This window comes from Ranitomeya variabilis, chromosome 4 (genome assembly GCF_051348905.1).
Source record: "Ranitomeya variabilis isolate aRanVar5 chromosome 4, aRanVar5.hap1, whole genome shotgun sequence".
NCBI classification, from domain to species: Eukaryota; Metazoa; Chordata; class Amphibia; order Anura; family Dendrobatidae; genus Ranitomeya; species Ranitomeya variabilis.
In genome coordinates this window covers 198,745,331-198,764,586 of record NC_135235.1, presented here as the reverse complement: position 1 = coordinate 198,764,586, position 19,256 = coordinate 198,745,331, and the positions used below count along the sequence as shown (strand labels likewise).

General features: G+C 40.3%; 1 protein-coding gene across 3 annotated transcripts in view; it reads left to right on the top strand.

Annotated features, from left to right (window-relative positions):
* LOC143770209 (suppressor of cytokine signaling 3-like) overlaps positions 1-19,256 on the top strand; it is a 202,144-nt gene that overhangs the window by 155,498 nt on the left and 27,390 nt on the right. The window contains exon 2 of one of the 3 annotated variants that reach the window (XR_013214568.1): positions 17-1,523. The exons of the other annotated variants lie outside the window; for them this stretch is intronic. The gene's annotated coding sequence lies outside the window, so the exon portion shown is untranslated. Of the gene's footprint in view, positions 1-16; positions 1,524-19,256 lie in introns of those variants that run through there. 3 annotated transcript variants of the gene reach the window in all.

The following is a 19,256-nucleotide window of genomic DNA, read 5'->3' as shown; positions in this document are numbered from 1 at the left end:
TTTTTATTTTTTGCAGATATCGATGGGAAAATAAAGGAAATGCTGTACGAGTTTCACATTTTTTCATTTTTTTTATGATTATAATGGACCACGGAAATACATTTGAAAATGTCTTCCCCTTTTCATAACAATCATTTTTATATATCGGACATGTTTTTTTTTTTCAAAAGGTTTTGGGACAGGAATAGCAATATGTATTATAATTGTTTTTTTCCTGCATTTTATTTACTTGTTTATTTCTTCTTTTTTTTATATATTAATTTACTTCATGTATTGTGCCCTCGTGATAGCGTAAAAGAACTTTGGGGGGTATTTTAGCTTGTAAATATTTTTTTTAATTTCCCCTGTAACTGGAATAGGTATAATAGCCCCAGTCATAGGAGAAATTCAGCCACCTGACTGCATAGCAGAGCTGACTAGATCTCCTAGGACCCAGCAGCTTCTGCTATCTCTGGGCACTCAGTGATTACATGACCAGTGAGTCCAGAGGAGGAAGCGCCCTATTAACTGTGTACAAAATGCTTGTTCAGTGCTATGTTTACAGCCATTGGGTAAGAAAGACAGAAGTAAACCCTCTTTACCTGCTCTGTGGATGAGTCTAAGTGTGGTCGGCTGTCAGCTCCCCGCTCATGCAGCGGCTCTACTATGCAGTGACGTTTTAGAATGTCACTGCAGAATATAATGCAGAAGTTTATCATCTATGGGTGGTCCAAAGCAGTTAACAAGGAGACATAGGATAAAGATGCAAAGAAACATACCCCATGGCCAAATTTGGAGGACAGAAGGATCGGACGTTTGGATTTCAACATGCTACATCCTTTTATTCACAGGGGAGTTAAGCCACCACCAAAAGTTTCTGGTAGTATGCTCACCTCTCCTTATACAAAGCACATGCACACTCTGTTGAGCAGAGCATGCATATGTATTGGGGTTTTCTTTATGCCTTAGATAGAAATTATTCCCAAATGTCAATTAGGTTGTTTTTTTTCTGTTCAGGGGAGCTCAGGGTCTGTGCAGTTCTAATAACAACCACTCTTGCAGAAAAACATATTATTCGGTTAATAAATAGGATGCTTACATATTTTTCACTTTAATTAACCCATTCAATTTTGGATCCTCCCAGAAAAAAAAAACAATTTTAAATTTGGAAGAAATAAGCCTCTTATTATGAGTCTGATCATCTGATGCCTATGATATAAAGTCAATCTTTGTTGTGTAGCTGTATGTTTGCAGTGTAAATGTTTTGCACAGCACTGAAATAACAAGCTAGCTTGTGGTTTTGAAATCCGTCCCGTTATTGCCTCTTATTCTCCTTTTCGCATTTGCCGTGACAGCAGTAGAGCCCCCTGCCTGGCCATCCAACACTCTCCGGTCGCCCTCTCCCCATCATTTCCCAGAAGTGAAGCACTCTAGTAACCTGTTACTGCTGATTGTGAACTCCATATACAGAGTTCTATTTAACAACTTGCGAAAAGAGCAGCTAAAAGCGAAGATGAATGGAAACCTTTAACCCTTTCCCTAACTGCAGCAAATGTAAAATGGGGTGGTGGGGGGGTTAACCCTTTGGCAACAACTCTGTTCCTTTTATAAATCCAGTAAAAAAAATCTTCCTAGTTGATGTAATGTAAGCATTTCCCAAAAGCAATGAATGAGCGCTAGTGTAGAGTGCTATTTAACGAGCTTGTTGTAAGAGAAGCATGCAATTACTGTTTTACTGCTGTCTTGTAGTGGGGAGACGTAATGAAAGTCACCTGTCTTCCCAGTACACTCTGCACAGATAATAAGGCATTTGTAAAATAGATACTTAAGTGTGAATATTTTCAATTGAAGGTCCTAAAATCCTCCATATTTTCAAAATCAAGCTTGAGCTTGTAATGAAAATGCATAGGGTTGTGACGTGCCCACTACGGTCCTCTAAACAATCTGGATATTGTAATGTGAAAGATAGGCGGTCTAGTGCTATCTTGATCAAATGAAGAGTACTATACTGGAAGTAGGGTCTAATTTGTTCTGAATTTCTAAGGAGGGCAAGCACACACTGGTGGTTTTGACCTAGAGGATGTACATCCCTACATTTTTTTTAAAGTGACTATAGAAGGCAAGTACTACAACATTTTTGATGAATCCCAATGGCTCAAATGATTTTTAGCACCAATAACATGCTCTAATGTATGAAAAAAGTCCCTAAAAGGAGGAGTACCTTTCCAATTGCCTTGTCACTATGCAAATTATGCTATTGTTATGCCATGTCATGTTATTACCATATTGTGTGGTTTTGCACTGAGTACCACTGGCAATATATAGTTTTGCTAGATAAGACTGTGTCCGTTTACATACATTTATAATGTTTATTGTTGTCATTATGGCCCATGGTGCTACAACCAATGTGCAGCAATTATAGGAATGCTAAATGAATGATGTGGATAATCTGTAAATTTATGGGTAAAGAACCCTTGGTCAGGTATACCTAGACAGGGTGTAACAAATAGTTGTAGAAAGAAGGTCCAAGGTAGCACTCATTAGAAGTGAATGTGACATTGTATGCTTTAATAGATAATTCACTGATAATATGGCCAGGTTAGGAGAAAGTGGAGTTAGCACCTATTTGCATATATGCCCCAAGTTCACAAAAGGGTCATGTCTGCCACCAGTAGATTAGACTCTGGTGAATGGAGCAAACAGGTAGGAGGAGAGGAAGTTGCACAGGTTAGTAGAGGTGTCTAATTCTTAGTAAGTGGGTGTGAGTAGCACTCCTTAACTAGGATGCACTGCCCTAAAGATTTAGAGAGTGCCACAGATGAGCAAATAGGATGTTCCAGCTTATAGTGTTGGTGTAATTTGTCCAAGGTAAGGGATGTCAGCCCAACTGTATATGAGTACTTCTATAGGGACTGCTACCATAAAGGCAGAAAAGAGGCTTATTCCTGTTAATGATGAGTTAATTCGTCAAAAAGGTGAAGTTTAGCTGCTCACAAGAGGCGCCAATTTAGATGAAGTCTAGATGCTGATGACGGTTAGTCAGGAGGATTGCCACCACATAGACAGGGAGGAGGCTGATGCCTGAGCGCAAGGGACTGATACGTAATAACTGTAAGAGTGGTCTGCAGGATGGCTAGGCAAGCTATTGCCAAAGTTCAAGATAAAGGCTGTAACAAGAGATTTTGCTTTGCTGCACTGTAAGCGACACAAAAACTATGTTGGAGCAATAATCAGCTGCTGAAGAAAGAAGCAAAGTGTCAGTAGCAAAATCCAACTGTTGTAAATGCCATCGGTCTACTTCTGTTGGTGCCAAGGTGTTATCTACCATACATGTGATACCTGTCTTCTCGTAACCACCCAGCTCTTTGCTTCCTCATGAGTAAATATATTCTTGAATTGTCTCCTGTGCATGGCTGTATTTTATCACCATCCCTAAGTGTGGAACTCTACCCCCTAAGGGCCATTATATCCTGTATTTCAAAAGTGGTTTACGACCTACCATGTAGCCCCCTTACATGCAAGTTTTTAATATAGGGAGATAGATAGGTTAAAGCACCACTACAGTACATCGTTTTGGGATTTTTTTCAGTGCTGTAGTAGTGCTACTAATCTAGGTTCCTTTCCCGAAGTACTATACTTACCAGTCATTTGTGGCACCACTCGGGTCCCATGCCACCATCTTGTGACCGCAACTTCTGACTGACCGGAAGTTAGAGGTAAAGGTTACAAGTTTTCAGTGCAAGTCCATGAGAGTCTCATTCTTGCCTCATTCTGGCTGTCATAAATTTACATTGAGTTGAGACTTCCAAATCACTCCAGGAAAATACTGGAGCGATCCAGCAGGTCACAAACTGGTCAAGACCAACCGTAGCGGTGCCGATTAAAAAAAAAAACAAAACAGGATGGCAGCTGATAAGTATAATTCTAGGTGCAGGGAACTCAGATTAGCATCACCACTCCAGCCCTGGGATAAATAAAAACCACTGAAATGGTTCTTTAATGACCAACTTGAAGTCTTTGCAATTTCTCATAAATTCTGATATAGGTGGTCAAGCAGGAGGGACTGTTTACTCCAAAGCCCCTGAATGAATTGGGCATAACCACATATATGTGGGAAGTGTTTTGGAAGCCATACACTCAATTCTATTTGAAAAGATTTGAGCCAGTCTTGAATTGTTGTAGAGTTGCATTACGCGAAGGTCGTCTCCCCTGGCCGCACCACCAAAGTATTTACTACTGACAAAAAGTATCATTATTACTCCCATAGACAATGAATGGAGCGACAAGTTGCATGCTCTCATGTGGCCAGGTGATCGGTGTGGATAGGTGATAATTAGACATGAGTAAATCGATTTATAGGTCCTTGATGCAGCAGCCAGGCCAATGTTCCATGGCTGGTGGACAGAGGCCCTGCAAACTGTTCCCTACCTACATAGTCACATCGTTACTATGATTGAAAAAAAAATTCATGTCAATCAAGTTCAACTGAGGAAATTCCCTGGCTCCTCTTTTGATTAGCCGGCCTGGTGCAATGTCACAATGTCATTATTGCAGCGTGACACACAGAACATCATGCAAGGTTGGTTTTTCAAAAAAGGAGCCAGAGATGCCATCAGATATGAGTCAGATCACAGTACAGTATTCCAGACCAGCGGCCATGTATTACTGACCTGGCTGCTGGACCACCAAGGTCCTGCAAACTTATTCTCTCATCTCTAGTGATCATTTTGGTGGACTAGAATACCCATTTAAAGTCTCAACTCCAACCAGAATCTAAAACATCTGGTGTGATTGTAATTGTTCTCAAATAGCAACTGTGTTCATCCCACTCCGGTACAGGAAGTAAAGATATGGGAAGTTATTTTATGGGGTCATCAACATTGTAGGACTGCTCGCTATAAAAGAAAACCACCAGAGATCACAGTGCTTCCTGTATTGTACAAGCGATCAAATATTTAAATCCCCTAAATCAGAGGGGGCAATTAATTTCCCAGAGGAGCCATATGAGAGACTGAGACTGTTTTGAAAGACCAATCCAAAAGATAGAAATAAATTTTGCTCTGTATTAATATGAATATATTATTATGATGGCCAACACACATAGTATGAGGCGCTCTCACACAATATGATGTCCCCACAGCTCCAAACACTGTACAATGTCCCCACAGCCCTCCCCTGTACAGTTTGATGTCCTCGCAACCCTTTCCCACACACCTTATGATGACCCAAACACACAGAGTATGATGCCCCCACACACAGTATGTTGTCCCAACAACCCTCCCCCACATGCAGTATAATACCCCCACCGCCTCCCAAACAGTATGATCCCCCCACAGCTCCCTAAAGATGTTGTTGTTGTTATGATGTCACATATTAAATCCCATACAAGTGAATTTCAATAAGTAAAAAAAATAGTGATGCACAATATAGCAGGTGTAGAGGTGTAGCTAAGGGTTCAGCTGGAGGGGGGGGTCAAACTTTTGAGTAAGCCTCTAACCAGAAAACCCTGATAACCGTGCCGGAACTCTGACAACCAGTGCATGCGAAGGCACCTTGGCCACTGCATCATCCTTCCGTTCTGAAGACCGCAGGCTTAAAGCAACCCACGGTCTACAGAATGGAAAGCAATAGTGCAGGGAGATCATGTCTCTCTAGGCTTGGACTGGCCGACAGGAGAACAGGAGAATCCTCCGGTGGATCCTTCTGCAAGAGTGGGCCACCACCCTCGTATATGAGCAGTATTTGGCACAATATACTGGAATCATTATGTACAGACAGAGGCGGCATCTTATTCATTTATCAATCTACCCAGTTCATTGTTATATAAATTTGAAATTGAGGAAAATTTCACATGTTCAGGTAGCTGAAAAGTGGTTACTGCTGGGCCCTTGGCACCCCAGTCTGACACTGAAGTTCCTGCTCTACCGCAGAGTTTAAATGTATCAGTGTGCTGAGCACACCGATACAGATAAGAGTCACTGTAGCTCAGGATGTGCCACTCTGATCACAGTGCCAGGGGTGACCGCACCCTTTGCCCCCTTGGAGCAATGCTACTGAAAAAGCGCCGTCTTCTGATGTCATCGTGCCTGCTGGGCTGAATCTCACTTCCACAGGTTGGATGGTGGAAGAGACAACGGACAGCTTCCTTCTCAGGCACCTATCTTAAAATTAGGCAACCCAAAATATTGGAAATACATTTTACATTCTCATGGTCAATCGTCAGCAGCACACAGCTCTCCAGCCTCCTTGCTTCATGGTTGCCAGTGGGTAGCGCACTCCTGAATGAGTGACAGTTCAGGCCCATGGCCCAAAGTGTGCACTGTCTGTAGCATTTGAGGAGTATAGAGGAACGGAATCTGGTCAGAATCACAGTAGAATTTGCAGACTCTACTGGAAAGAGCTTAAAGTGCTGTGACTCTTTGCCTAGACAACCAACTTCCTCTAATAGATTAAATGGTGACCGGTAGCCTAAACAATAGATGCATACAATTAAAAATCCCTTTGATCTTGAAAACGGAGAATATTTTTTGTAACAGGTAAATTGCAAAGTTGTGTATTTTTACAAGCACTTTGCAGTTTTACTCATTTATGATGATGAGAAAACTCCTTTAATTAGATAATAAAACTGTAATATATCATGTCCTGATTAGGATCATATTCTCGGTCTGCAAATTAGATTTGTAACTGGATCATGGGAATAACTGATGTAAATTTCTCACATTCACAGAAGTTACCCAGGCAGAAGTATAGTATGAAATAAGTATAATAGAGTTATTTTCCAGTATCCTCATAGAAGTTTAGGTCGGTGCTGAAATTTCCAGTACAATCAAAGTTTCAACGAGCCCGGCCCGGTAAATCGCGCTCGGTATCCAAAAGCCAATAGAATAGATTTACACATATATAGGAAGACTAGATATGGCACTCGTTGGTAGATTTTCATAATGTTTATTCTACAGTATATTTAAGATATATTCTGTGACCATTTGGGCAAATAGGTTATAGCGCTCTTTTCTCACACGACGGCCATTTTGGTTCCAACATGACAAAGACAGTTGTAGAAGCGTCAAGTGGATCACAACACGGCCGTAGTGCTGGCTTCTATGAGAAAGAAACCCTATAGCCTGTTTCCCACATTGATCACGTTGATCACAGAATATATCTTAAATATAGAATAAAGTACTATGAAAGTCTACTGGTAAGTGCCAAATCTGTTCTTGGACTTCATATATATTTTACACTTTAGCAAAGCATACCTCCCAACTATCCCGGATCCAGTGGGACAGTTTCAGATTTTGGAAGCTGTCCCAGGAGGTCGGGGGTATGTCCTGAGATCCAATGTGTCTGTGTCTGAGGACACACATAATAGAAGAGCAGGGAGCTGCCAGATCTTTGCTCCACCATTCCTTCTGACTAGGAATTGGGGACCTGCAAGAACTTTCAGGTCACATGACTAGGCAGAAGAGAACAGCTCAATAGTGGAGGGAGGACTGTGGGAACATTACACTGTGTAGGGGGCTGTGTGGACATCATATTGTGGGATTGGGGGTAATGCTGGGCAATATACTGTGGAAATCATAATGTGTGAGGAGTAACTGTAGGCACTATTATGTGTGTGGGGTACTGGAGACATCATAAAGTGGGGGATGGGCATCTTATTTTATGGGGGCATCATATTATGTGGGGGTACTGTGGGGGTGACTGTGAATATCATAGTGTGTGTTATGGGCAAAGGGATGGGCATAAAAGGAGTACCATACTGTGTGGGAACTCTAATGGTCTTCATTGTAGGCACATATGAAGTACTGGGCAAAGTTAGGAAACGAGTTTAGCATCAAATAAAAATTCCTGCGGCCTTTGTAGTGTGCCACTGTATATGCTTTCCTAACTTGCAAAGTTGGGAGGAATTCTTTAATATTCATAGACGCCCATTACGTGGGTAAGCAGGAAAGAGCAGCAAATTGAGACAAATATTCAACAGCAATGAGTCAGGTCTGATAATCCCACTGGCATATAATTTAAGGCTATTTTGGTTACTAGCACGTAACATTTGTGTATACAAGACACAGAACCAACCATTTGTGGTAACTAGTTAATAAATTGAACACTGTATCCTAAGATATTGGAAAAAAATAACTACCATGTGCAAAACAGTTCATTAATGTAAAAGAAAGCCTGAAATCTACAATCTGCTCTGACAACCACACACCCTCCTGATATTCAGCTTTTAGTTGTGTATTTCAATTGTAGGATTTAGGGATTAAAATAAACAGTATAATATTACCTGCCTGATAAGAAGTATGCAGCTCTGAAGAAGCGGTTGGGCATGTCATCCTTATGGGTGTTTAATAAAGGAGCAACGAAGCAAGAAAGAGCGTGAGTGCCAGGAATTATTCTCTCATTAATCGCCAGTATAATTGAAAAACAACATAGACATATATTAATTGGTCAAGGATAAAGGTGTCACATTTAACGGGAATGTCTTATGTATTAAATTATATTTTAGTATGTAGATGCGAAATATTACCTTTTTTTCTTTTCTTTTTCTTTAATAAATAAAACTTTACTTTGACTTGCTTTATGGTCTGTATAAACGGTGCAGCTAAAACAGAATGTAAGTGAATTGAAAAAGAAATGTCATATATTATTACAGTGATGGAGTACAGCCCTGGTCCCTCGAGACCATGAACTAACGGGGAGGAGGCATACAAAACCTTATCTGCATGTACATTGGAAAGGGTTATTATTTTGCCTTATCTATGACTCCCTAGTTGTACAATCGCGCTGTCATTTAATCCCTTAGCGATGGCTTCCGTACATGTATGACGGCTATCCATGTGCTATCAGTATATGGAGCGGGCTCAGGAGCTGAGCCTGCACCATTCAGCGCCGGTACCATCTGTGTTACATGCGCAGCACCCAACAATTACTGATGTGATTGCATCAATCTCATGTCTCAAATGCAGCTGTCAAGTATGACAGCAACATTTAAATATCTTCAAGATGGATCCCATTCGCCGGGTGCCAATCAATTGTCATGGTTCTGAAGGCCCACATGTCTGCCATGTAAGATCTCCTATAGAGTCACGCCCGAGGTATTGCAGCGTATTGCATAGGTGATTAAGATATCTCATGTTCAAGTCATTGGAGGGGACTAATTAAAAATAAAAAAAAAAAGACTAAAAAATATTTTTTAAAAAATGTAAAAATAAATACAATTTTAAATCCCCCTTTGCCACAAACGTACAGTGTGGCAAAAAAGTATTTAGTCAGTCAGCAATAGTGCAAGTTCCACCACTTAAAAAGATGAGAGGCGTCTGTAATTTACATCATAGGTAGACCTCAACTATGGGAGACAAACTGAGTAAAAAAAATCCAGAAAATCACATTGTCTGTTTTTTTATCATTTTATTTGCATATTATGGTGGAAAATAAGTATTTGGTCAGAAACAAACAATCAAGATTTCTGGCTCTCACAGACCTGTAACTTCTTCTTTAAGAGTCTCCTCTTTCCTCCACTCATTACCTGTTGTAATGGCACCTGTTTAAACTTGTTATCAGTATAAAAAGACACCTGTGCACACCCTCAAACAGTCTGACTCCAAACTCCACTATGGTGAAGACCAAAGAGCTGTCAAAGGACACCAGAAACAAAATTGTAGCCCTGCACCAGGCTGGGAAGACTGAATCTGCAATAGCCAACCAGCTTGGAGTGAAGAAATCAACAGTGGGAGCAATAATTAGAAAATGGAAGACATTCAAGACCACTGATAATCTCCCTCGATCTGGGGCTCCACGCAAAATCCCACCCCGTGGGGTCAGAATGATCACAAGAACGGTGAGCAAAAATCCCAGAACCACGCGGGGGGACCCAGTGAATGAACTGCAGAGAGCTGGGACCAATGTAACAAGGCCTACCATAAGTAACACACTACGCCACCATGGACTCAGATCCTGCAGTGCCAGACGTGTCCCACTGCTTAAGCCAGTACATGTCCGGGCCCGTCTGAAGTTTGCTAGAGAGCATTTGGATGATCCAGAGGAGTTTTGGGAGAATGTCCTATGGTCTGATGAAACCAAACTGGAACTGTTTGGTAGAAACACAACTTGTCGTGTTTGGAGGAAAAAGAATACTGAGTTGCATCCATCAAACACCATACCTACTGTAAAGCATGGTGGTGGAAACATCATGCTTTGGGGCTGTTTCTCTGCAAAGGGGCCAGGACGACTGATCCGGGTACATGAAAGAATGAATGGGGCCATGTATCGTGAGATTTTGAGTGCAAACCTCCTTCCATCAGCAAGGGCATTGAAGATGAAACGTGGCTGGGTCTTTCAACATGACAATGATCCAAAGCACACCGCTAGGGCAACGAAGGAGTGGCTTCGTAAGAAGCATTTCAAGGTCCTGGAGTGGCCTGGCCAGTCTCCAGATCTCAACCCTATAGAAAACCTTTGGAGGGAGTTGAAAGTCCGTGTTGCCAAGCGAAAAGCCAAAAACATCACTGCTCTAGAGGAGATCTGCATGGAGGAATGGGCCAACATACCAACAACAGTGTGTGGCAACCTTGTGAAGACTTACAGAAAACGTTTGACCTCTGTCATTGCCAACAAAGGATATATTACAAAGTATTGAGATGAAATTTTGTTTCTGACCAAATACTTATTTTCCACCATAATATGCAAATAAAATGATAAAAAAACAGACAATGTGATTTTCTGGATTTTTTTTTCTCAGTTTGTCTCCCATAGTTGAGGTCTACCTATGATGTAAATTACAGACGCCTCTCATCTTTTTAAGTGGTGGAACTTGCACTATTGCTGACTGACTAAATACTTTTTTGCCCCACTGTATATAGTGAAATGTGAAAAAAAAACCAAATATATTTGGTATTGCTGCATAATTCCCTGAAATAATAAAATCTAAAAATATTTATCCCACAAACTGAATGCTGGAATTGGAAAAAATATCATATGCCAGAATTGTCTTGTTTCGGTCACTGCAATTCCTCCAAAAAATGCCATAAAAAGGTCCATTCTTAGGAAATGGCGACTCCAACCATATTTTTTCAGAATTTCTTTTTACCACCTAAATTAAAAAAAAAAAAAAAATTGGTATCGCCGTAACCTGGAAAATTATGTTTCCAAGTGACTTTTCCAGCAGATTTGCATTTTGTTACCATTTCACTTTACTTGGAATTATTTTTTCCAGTGTTTTTTTAGTTCATTAAAAGGTAAAATAAATTGTGTAATTCAAATCTCATTCTGCAAAAAACAATCCATGTCCATGGAAAAATAAAAAAGGTTATAAGTTTTAATAGAAGAAAAAATGAAAGCTCAAAATGAAAAAATCACCCACTCCTAAAGTTGTTAATGATAACGACATAACTCTGCTCATTCTGTCTCAGTCAACATAGGAAAGCTGAAATAAGAGCTGCAGAAAAAAAACCAGGAAACTTTAGACTGTGGATAGTCATTTATAGAATAGCATTTAGGAAATATGATTTTTTTTTGTTGAAATACATTCTTTTTATAAGATGAGATGAGCACATTCATGAGCATAACATGAGTACAGAAGATATAGAACCGGTGTCCTGGTGACTGAGGTGACCCTAATGCCTTTCTACAATATGGAATTAAATAGAACCATGTTATAGAAATAGCTGTTTTCTCATATAGAACTCGTTCTTATTATTGTCTATGGGGCTGTTTACAAAAAAAAACTGACCAGCACCTCCGAACAGACTAATGCAAGTGTAAACAGGTGCATGCTACTGTGACTGCATAATATATAACAAAAGTACACAGCAGCACACTGTAAGCAATAAGATGTATGCAAACATTGAATATATGAAATTTGAACTGTATTTCTACCATATAGAATATACTTATAAAAATAAAGGTACGTAGTGCATAAATTGAACAATTCATATGTGCCCATCAGCCATGACAAGGCAACCTTTCTTTGATGGGACCTTAAACCGAATATACAGGGTGGTCCAAAAGTAGGTGGACAGAAAATAATAACATTTATTTTGATTTATATATAAAATTATATTTGCTAACACAAGCATAACATTGACAATTAAATTTTATTCTGAACAATAATACAAAAGCCCTTACATTTTATCAACTCAGGTGCTCAAACTGTTTTCCATTACAATTTACACAGCTTTGAAGTCTGCCTCTTACACCTCGACAAACATTTTTGCACAAGTCTACTTGGGTATTCATTTCTTGAAATGCATCTCTTATGTAATTTTTCAAATCACTGACACTTTTTGGTTTTCGACTATAAACTTTGTCCTTGAGTACTCCCCAAAAGAAAAAATCCATTGGGGTCAAGTCTGGTGAACTTGCCGGCCAATCAAGTGAGGCTCTTTGGCCAATCCATATATTAGGAAATGTTTCATCAAGATACTCGCGGACTACTCTTGAATAATGTGGAGGGGCCCCATTTTGTTGGAAATAAAGGTCATTTGAATTAGGCTGTTGCTGGGGAACAACTTGATTCATTAGAATTTTGAGATACTTATCTCCTGTGACTGTTCCATAAAAAAAAAAGGTCCAAAAACACCAAAACTTGAAATACCATCCCAACCATTGACACCGGGCTCATTTAGTTGTTGCTCTACACCATGTTCCAAATTATTATGCGAATGATATTTTTCTCGGATTTTTCTAAATGGTCGGTGCAAATGACAGTCAGTCTAATAGAAGTCATCACCCGTTAGAGTATACATCAAATTTTATTGAAGAATCCTCCCAATGATAACAGTATAATCTCCAAAATGAATAAAAACTCAAAATGCACTGTTCCAAATTATTAGGCACAGTAGAATTTTCTAAACATTTGATATGTTTTACAGAACTGAAAATGCTCATTTGTGGAATTTGCAGCATTAGGAGGTCACATTCACTGAACCAAACTATTTAACTCCAAAACATCCTAACAGGCCAAATTACATGTTAACATAGGACCCTTCTTTGATATCACCTTCACAATTCTTGCATCCATTGAACTTCTGAGATTTTGGAGAGTTTCTGCTTATATTTCTTTGCATGAAGCCAGAATAGCCTCCCAGAGCTGCTGTTTTGATGTGAACTGCCTCCCACCCTCATAGATCTTTTGCTTGATGATACTCCAAAGGTTCTCTATAGGGTTGAGGTCAGGGGAAGATGGTGGCCACACCATGAGTTTATCTCCTTTTATGCCCATATCAGCCAATGACTCAGAGGTATTCTTTGCAGCATGAGATGGTGCATTGTCAGCATGAAGATGATTTTGCTCCTTAAGGCACGTTTCTGCTTTCTATACCATGGAAGAAAGTTGTCAGTCAGAAACTATATACTTTGCAGAGGTCATTTTCACACCTTCAGGAACCTTAAAGGGCCCCACCAGCTGTTTCTCCATGATTCCGGCCCAAAACATGACTCCTCCACCTCCTTGCTGATGTCACAGCCTTGTTGGGACATGGTGGCCATCCACCAGCCATCCACTATTCCATCCATCTGGACCATCCAGGGTTGCTCGACACTCATCAGTAAAAAAGACTGTTTGAAAATTAGTCTTCATGTATGTCTGGGCCCACTGCAACCATTTCTGCTTGTGAACACTGCTTAGGGGTGGCCGAATAGTAGGTTTATGCACCACAGCAAGCCTTTGAAGAATCCTACACCTTGAGGTTCGAGGGACTCCAGAGGCACAAGCAGCTTCAAATATCTGTTTGCCGGTTTGTAATGGCTTTTTAGCAGCTGCTCTCTTAATCCGATAAACTTGCCTGGCAGAAACCTTCCTCGTTATGCCTTTATCAGCACGAACACGTCTGTGCTCAGATTCAGCCACAAATCCCTTAACAGTACGATGATCACGCTTAAGTTTTTGGGAAATATCTAATGTTTTCATCCCTTGACCAAGGCATTGCACTATTTGATGCTTTTCGGCAGCAGAGAGATCCTTTTTCTTTCCCATGTTACTTGAAAACTGTGGCCTGCTTAATAATGTGGAACATCATTTTTAAGTAGTTTTCCTTTAATTAGAATCAAGTGAAAAACTAATTATCACATGTGTTTAAGATTGATTTCAGTGATCCATTGAGCCCTGAGACACAATACCATCCATTAATTATTTGAAAAACAAAACAATTAAATCTTTATGACAGTTGAATCCAATTTGCATAATAATTTGGAACACGGTGTAATGTTAAATGCATGTTCTCATTATACCAGTAAATACAATTATGTCTGTTGATATGGCCAGATAATTTGAAAGAAGCTTCATCACTCCACATAATGTTATCTAAAATTACTGGATTTTCTTCAATTTCGTTAAGCATAATCTCACTAAATTGCAGCCGCCTGTCTGGATCATCCTCCAATAAACCATGAATTAGACGTGGACGATAAGAGTCTGTGAAGAATGAAAACTGGAATTTGATTGGTTGCTAAGGGCAACATAATCTTTATAATAATCTTTTATTTTTATATAGCGCCAACATATTCTGCAGCGCTTTACAATTTTGCACACATTATCATCGCTGTCCCCGATGGGGCTCACAATCTAAATTCCCTATCAGTATGTCTTTGGAATGTGGGAGGAAACCGGAGTACCCAGAGGAAACCCACGCAAACACGGAGAGAACATACAAACTCTTTGCAGATGTTGTCCTGAGTGAGATTGGAACCCAGGACTCCAGCGCTGCAAGGCTGCAGTGTTAACCACTGCGCCACTGTGCTGCCCACGGTGAGTCAGTTTCACTTTACACTATGTTTGATAAATCTCTCCCCTTCATAACTCTATTAGACATACTATCCACCTACTTTTGGACCACCCTGTATATTAAGCATGCCTCTCCTAAGCATTTATGTTTTTGTGGACCAACTGAGACTTGACCAATTTTGGTCCAAGTCTCAGCTCAAACTCGCCAGTTCAAGCTTATGGGTCCATGAAAAAAAAAATTGGACAGTACTCTGATGCCGTACATGTGCTGTCTATTTTTCGAGAACTATTTGCTAGGAGACGCTGGATAAACTGCCATCTGTATTTGTTTGCCTTCTTAGAAAAACTGAAGAAACTCTGACCAAACCTTGACGGTAACTAAGACCAAACTCTGATGACATGTGGACCAATTTTTCATTACGAGACAAATCATTGATGTCTGAAGGAGCACTAAGTTAAACAGTTTTATATGCAGAACTGGTAGCGGCTAATTTAGATTACGCAACCAGGTACGACTCAAGACTCTAATCTCTGCTTTCTTTAAGATTCCATGCACAAGTCTGTACAAGACACTCAATATAAAGTGTCGTTATAGTGAATGCTAGAAGCTTTACATATTGGATTACTACTTATACTTGATAGGGGATTACAAGTATAATGGTGCGGAACAGCAAGAAAATCCGTCCATTCCGGTGATTACATTCCCATGTTATTACAGACTCAATTATTAAAAAAGACATTTAAAAAAATGAATATCATGTTTCAACAATAATGTAGGTGAATAATCCCCAAAAAATGACCATAGTTTTATCAAGATGGTTAAAGTAGACTATCGACCAACACAGAAGTCTGATCTTCAGAGTCTGTATCAATATTAAAGGAGATATCTACCGTACTTTAGAAATGGCATCTTTACATATAAAAGGATTTCTAAGCTAAAGGGGTGACGGGAGCAATTTGGTCCTTTTCTCTTAAGGTGGGCATACATGTTAGACTTACGTTGGACAAATAACGACACATTCAACCGACGGTCTAATGTGTATGGGAGCACCAGCCACCTGATGATTAGGTGAGATGTTGATTAGATAAGTCCAATTGCAGACTGCCGATCGCATTGTTCTCCCTGAGATAAGCCGCTGGCCTATGTGGGAGAGTTGGCCAAGATGGCTGTTAGCCAAACTATCTTTCAGCCGATGGCCATCTACTGTGTATGGCCAGCTTTAGCCAAGGCAACAGGTAGCTTCAAATAGTATTTTTTGAGCTACATAGAACAAGCAAGTCTGTGATTTACCCAAACATCCCATTGATTTCAAAAGGAAGCAGTGTACTTTGTGGTTTCCCTTGCTGCAGTGAAATTGCAATGCGTTGCAGAGAAACTGAACGTTTGGTGCCAATTAGAGGCAGTACCAGGATCCCAAGATTCAAACCATCTTTTAGGACACAATAGGCTTAGATAGATCGGAAAAGTTCACTGTTCATGAATATTACATTAAAATAAAGCTGAACCCTTAGATACAATAGTGCTGTAATAAACACTAATGTACAGTATATCTGATCATATATTGCTGAATAATAGTGATACAGACTATACCAAACATTAGCAATATGCAAGCACCAAGTAATATCTCAACAGCAAGACTGCATACCATAAAGACCAATGTAACCAAATGTATTATTACAAAGTGACCACATAGTGGTCAGATACCAGCCATACGTTGGCTTACTGTAGAGCAAATCCAGTGACTCAAAGGTGATGGTAGCACCATTGGCTCGTAAGAAGAGGCACTGCACACTGACATTCTTGACAATTTTTACTTCTGCAAAACAAAACATGCCTCTTTAATATGTCACTCCCTGAATGTACATCTGGATGATAGTGCATCCTTGGGTCATGTGCAAAAAACTTTTGGTCGCTCTAATTTTGAGGAGGTTTTTGAAAACTTAAGCATCACCCAGGAAATTACCCAACTCCTCCATGAGCCAAGGAGGTCTTCCCTTTATCCAGTAGACTCTCAGACATTCGAGGAGATTTGAAAAGTAAGAGGTTAGAGGGGCAAGGTCTTTTTAGGGTGTTCATTTAAAGAGTAAGCAAACTTTTCTTAATATTTCATTATTCAATCTTTACTGAATCTTTATAATATACACTAATATGCAAAATTATGTTAAGAACGTAATGTATAACTCTGCCCTTCACCTCGCCAAACAGACGTACTTCACCACCTTGATCTCCTCACTATCCAGCAACCAAAAAAAACTCTCTTCGACACCTTTCACTCCCTCCTCAGTTCTAAAGCACAGGACCCTATCACAGTGCTAATGATCTGGCACCCACTTTACAGAGAAACTGGAAAACATCCGTCAGGAAATCAACTCCCAAGTGCTGTGACTCCCATCCCTCCCCACATCTCCTCTGGCTAACTCTCCATATTTGACCCCCATCACAGATGGAGACATCTCCAAGCTTCTCTCTTCTTCTCATCCTACTACATGCACTACTGACCCCATTCCTTCACATCTACTCCAGTCTCTCTCTCCAATTGTCACTACTCACCTAACTACAATCTTCAATCTCTTCCTGTCCTCTGGTATTTTCCCCACCTCCTTCAAACACACTATCATTTCTCCATTATTAAAAAAAACTCTTGACCCATCCTGCACAAATAACTACAGACCAGTCTCCAAACTCCGGTTCATCTCTAAACTCTTGGAGCGCATGGTCTACTCCCGTCTTAAGCATTACCTCTACACTCACTCATTCCTAGATCCATCACAGTTTGGCTTCCACCCTCTACATTCTACAGAAACTTCACTCATCAAAGTGACCAATGACCTTCTGACAGCAAAACGTAATGGTAACCCCTCTCTGCTCATTCTTGACCTCAGTGCAGCTTTCGACACTGTTCACCACCACCTCCTACTCTCTATGCTCCACTCAATAAGCATAAAAGGACACTGCTCTTTCCTGGTTCTGTTCCTATCTTTCTGACCACTCCTTCAGTGTATCATTTGCTGGCTCCACTTCTTCTCCTCTTCCTCTCACTATTGGGATCCCTCAGAGCTCAGTCCTTGGCCCTCTTCTCTCGCTAGACGGCCCCAATTTGACAGACAATCAACAAATTTGGCTTTCAGTACCATCTTTATGCTGATGACACACAACTATACACATCATCCCCTGACCTTACCCCCGCTGTGCTACAGAACACCAGTGACTGTCTGTCTGCAATTTCCAGCATCATGTCCACTCTCTATCTGAAACTCAACCTTTCCAAAACTGAACAACTTTTGCTTGCGCCATCTACTGACCTCCTTAAGTCTGACATATCCCTCTCAGTGGGTGGCACCACAGTAACGCCTAGGCAGTAGGCGCGCTGTCTGGAGGTTATGTTTGACATCAATCTTTCCTTCACCTCCTATATACAATCTCTTTGCCCACTCTTGTTGCTTGCGCCTAAAGAACATCTTTAGAATCCACCCTTTTCTCACCATGGGAACAACAAAAACACTCACGGTTGCCCTGATCCACTCCCACCTTGACTATTGTAATTCTCTATTAACTGGAATCCCCCTCACTCGACTTTTCCCTCTCCAGTCCATCTTTAATGCAGCAGCCAGGGTCAACTATCTGGCTAATTGTTACTCGGAAGCTTCCGCTCTGTGCAAGTCATTGCACTGGCTACCCATACACTATAGGGTCCAATTTAAACTGCTTGTTCTCGCCCACAAAGCTCTCCAGTGTGGCACCCCACTACATCTCCTAACCTCATTTCTGTTTATTGGCCTACCCCTTCTCCATGCTTCGCAAGCGACTTTCGAGTAACATCTGCACTCCTGGCTCCAAGACTTCTCCGAAGTTGCACCAATTCTCTGGAATGCCCTATCTCAAGAAATTAGCATGAACCACAACCAATACTGTTTTAGGCGCCTCCTAAAATCACATCTGTTTAGGGTGGCCTATCACATTTCCTAGTCAAAGTCCTTCTATATAATAGCCAATTCACTATTTCTCTGAACATAATTCTCCGTCAAACTCCACCGCACCCAAAAGCACTACAAATATTGGCTGTTGACTACGTCATGCAACCTTTATCTAACCCCCATTTCCTCAAGATGGCATGACCATCATTGTAAATAAGCACCTGTACTTTGTGTCTCCTCCACCTCACTGTAGATTGTAAGCTCTTACGAGTAGGGTTGTCATTGTTTTTGCTTTATTATATTATCTTTAACTATGTTACTTATGACTGTTGTATATGAACCTCTGAATTGTAAAGTGCTGAGTAATATGTTGGCACTATATAAATAAAGATTATTATTATTATTATTATTATTATTATTATTATTATATACTAATTCCATTACCTTATTTTGCTTCCTTTTCTCCAAAACTTTATTTTGAAAAGGCTTTTTTAACCTGTTTTAACTGCCTGGTTCATGCTCTTAGAGTAACTGATTTGGACTTTGCTGTACCAAGAATCTGTACTGCAAGGTGAACTTCTCTGTTGCCCTCCCCAATTATCAGACATTATATACAAATACTATTACTATCTCAGTAGAGAAGCTC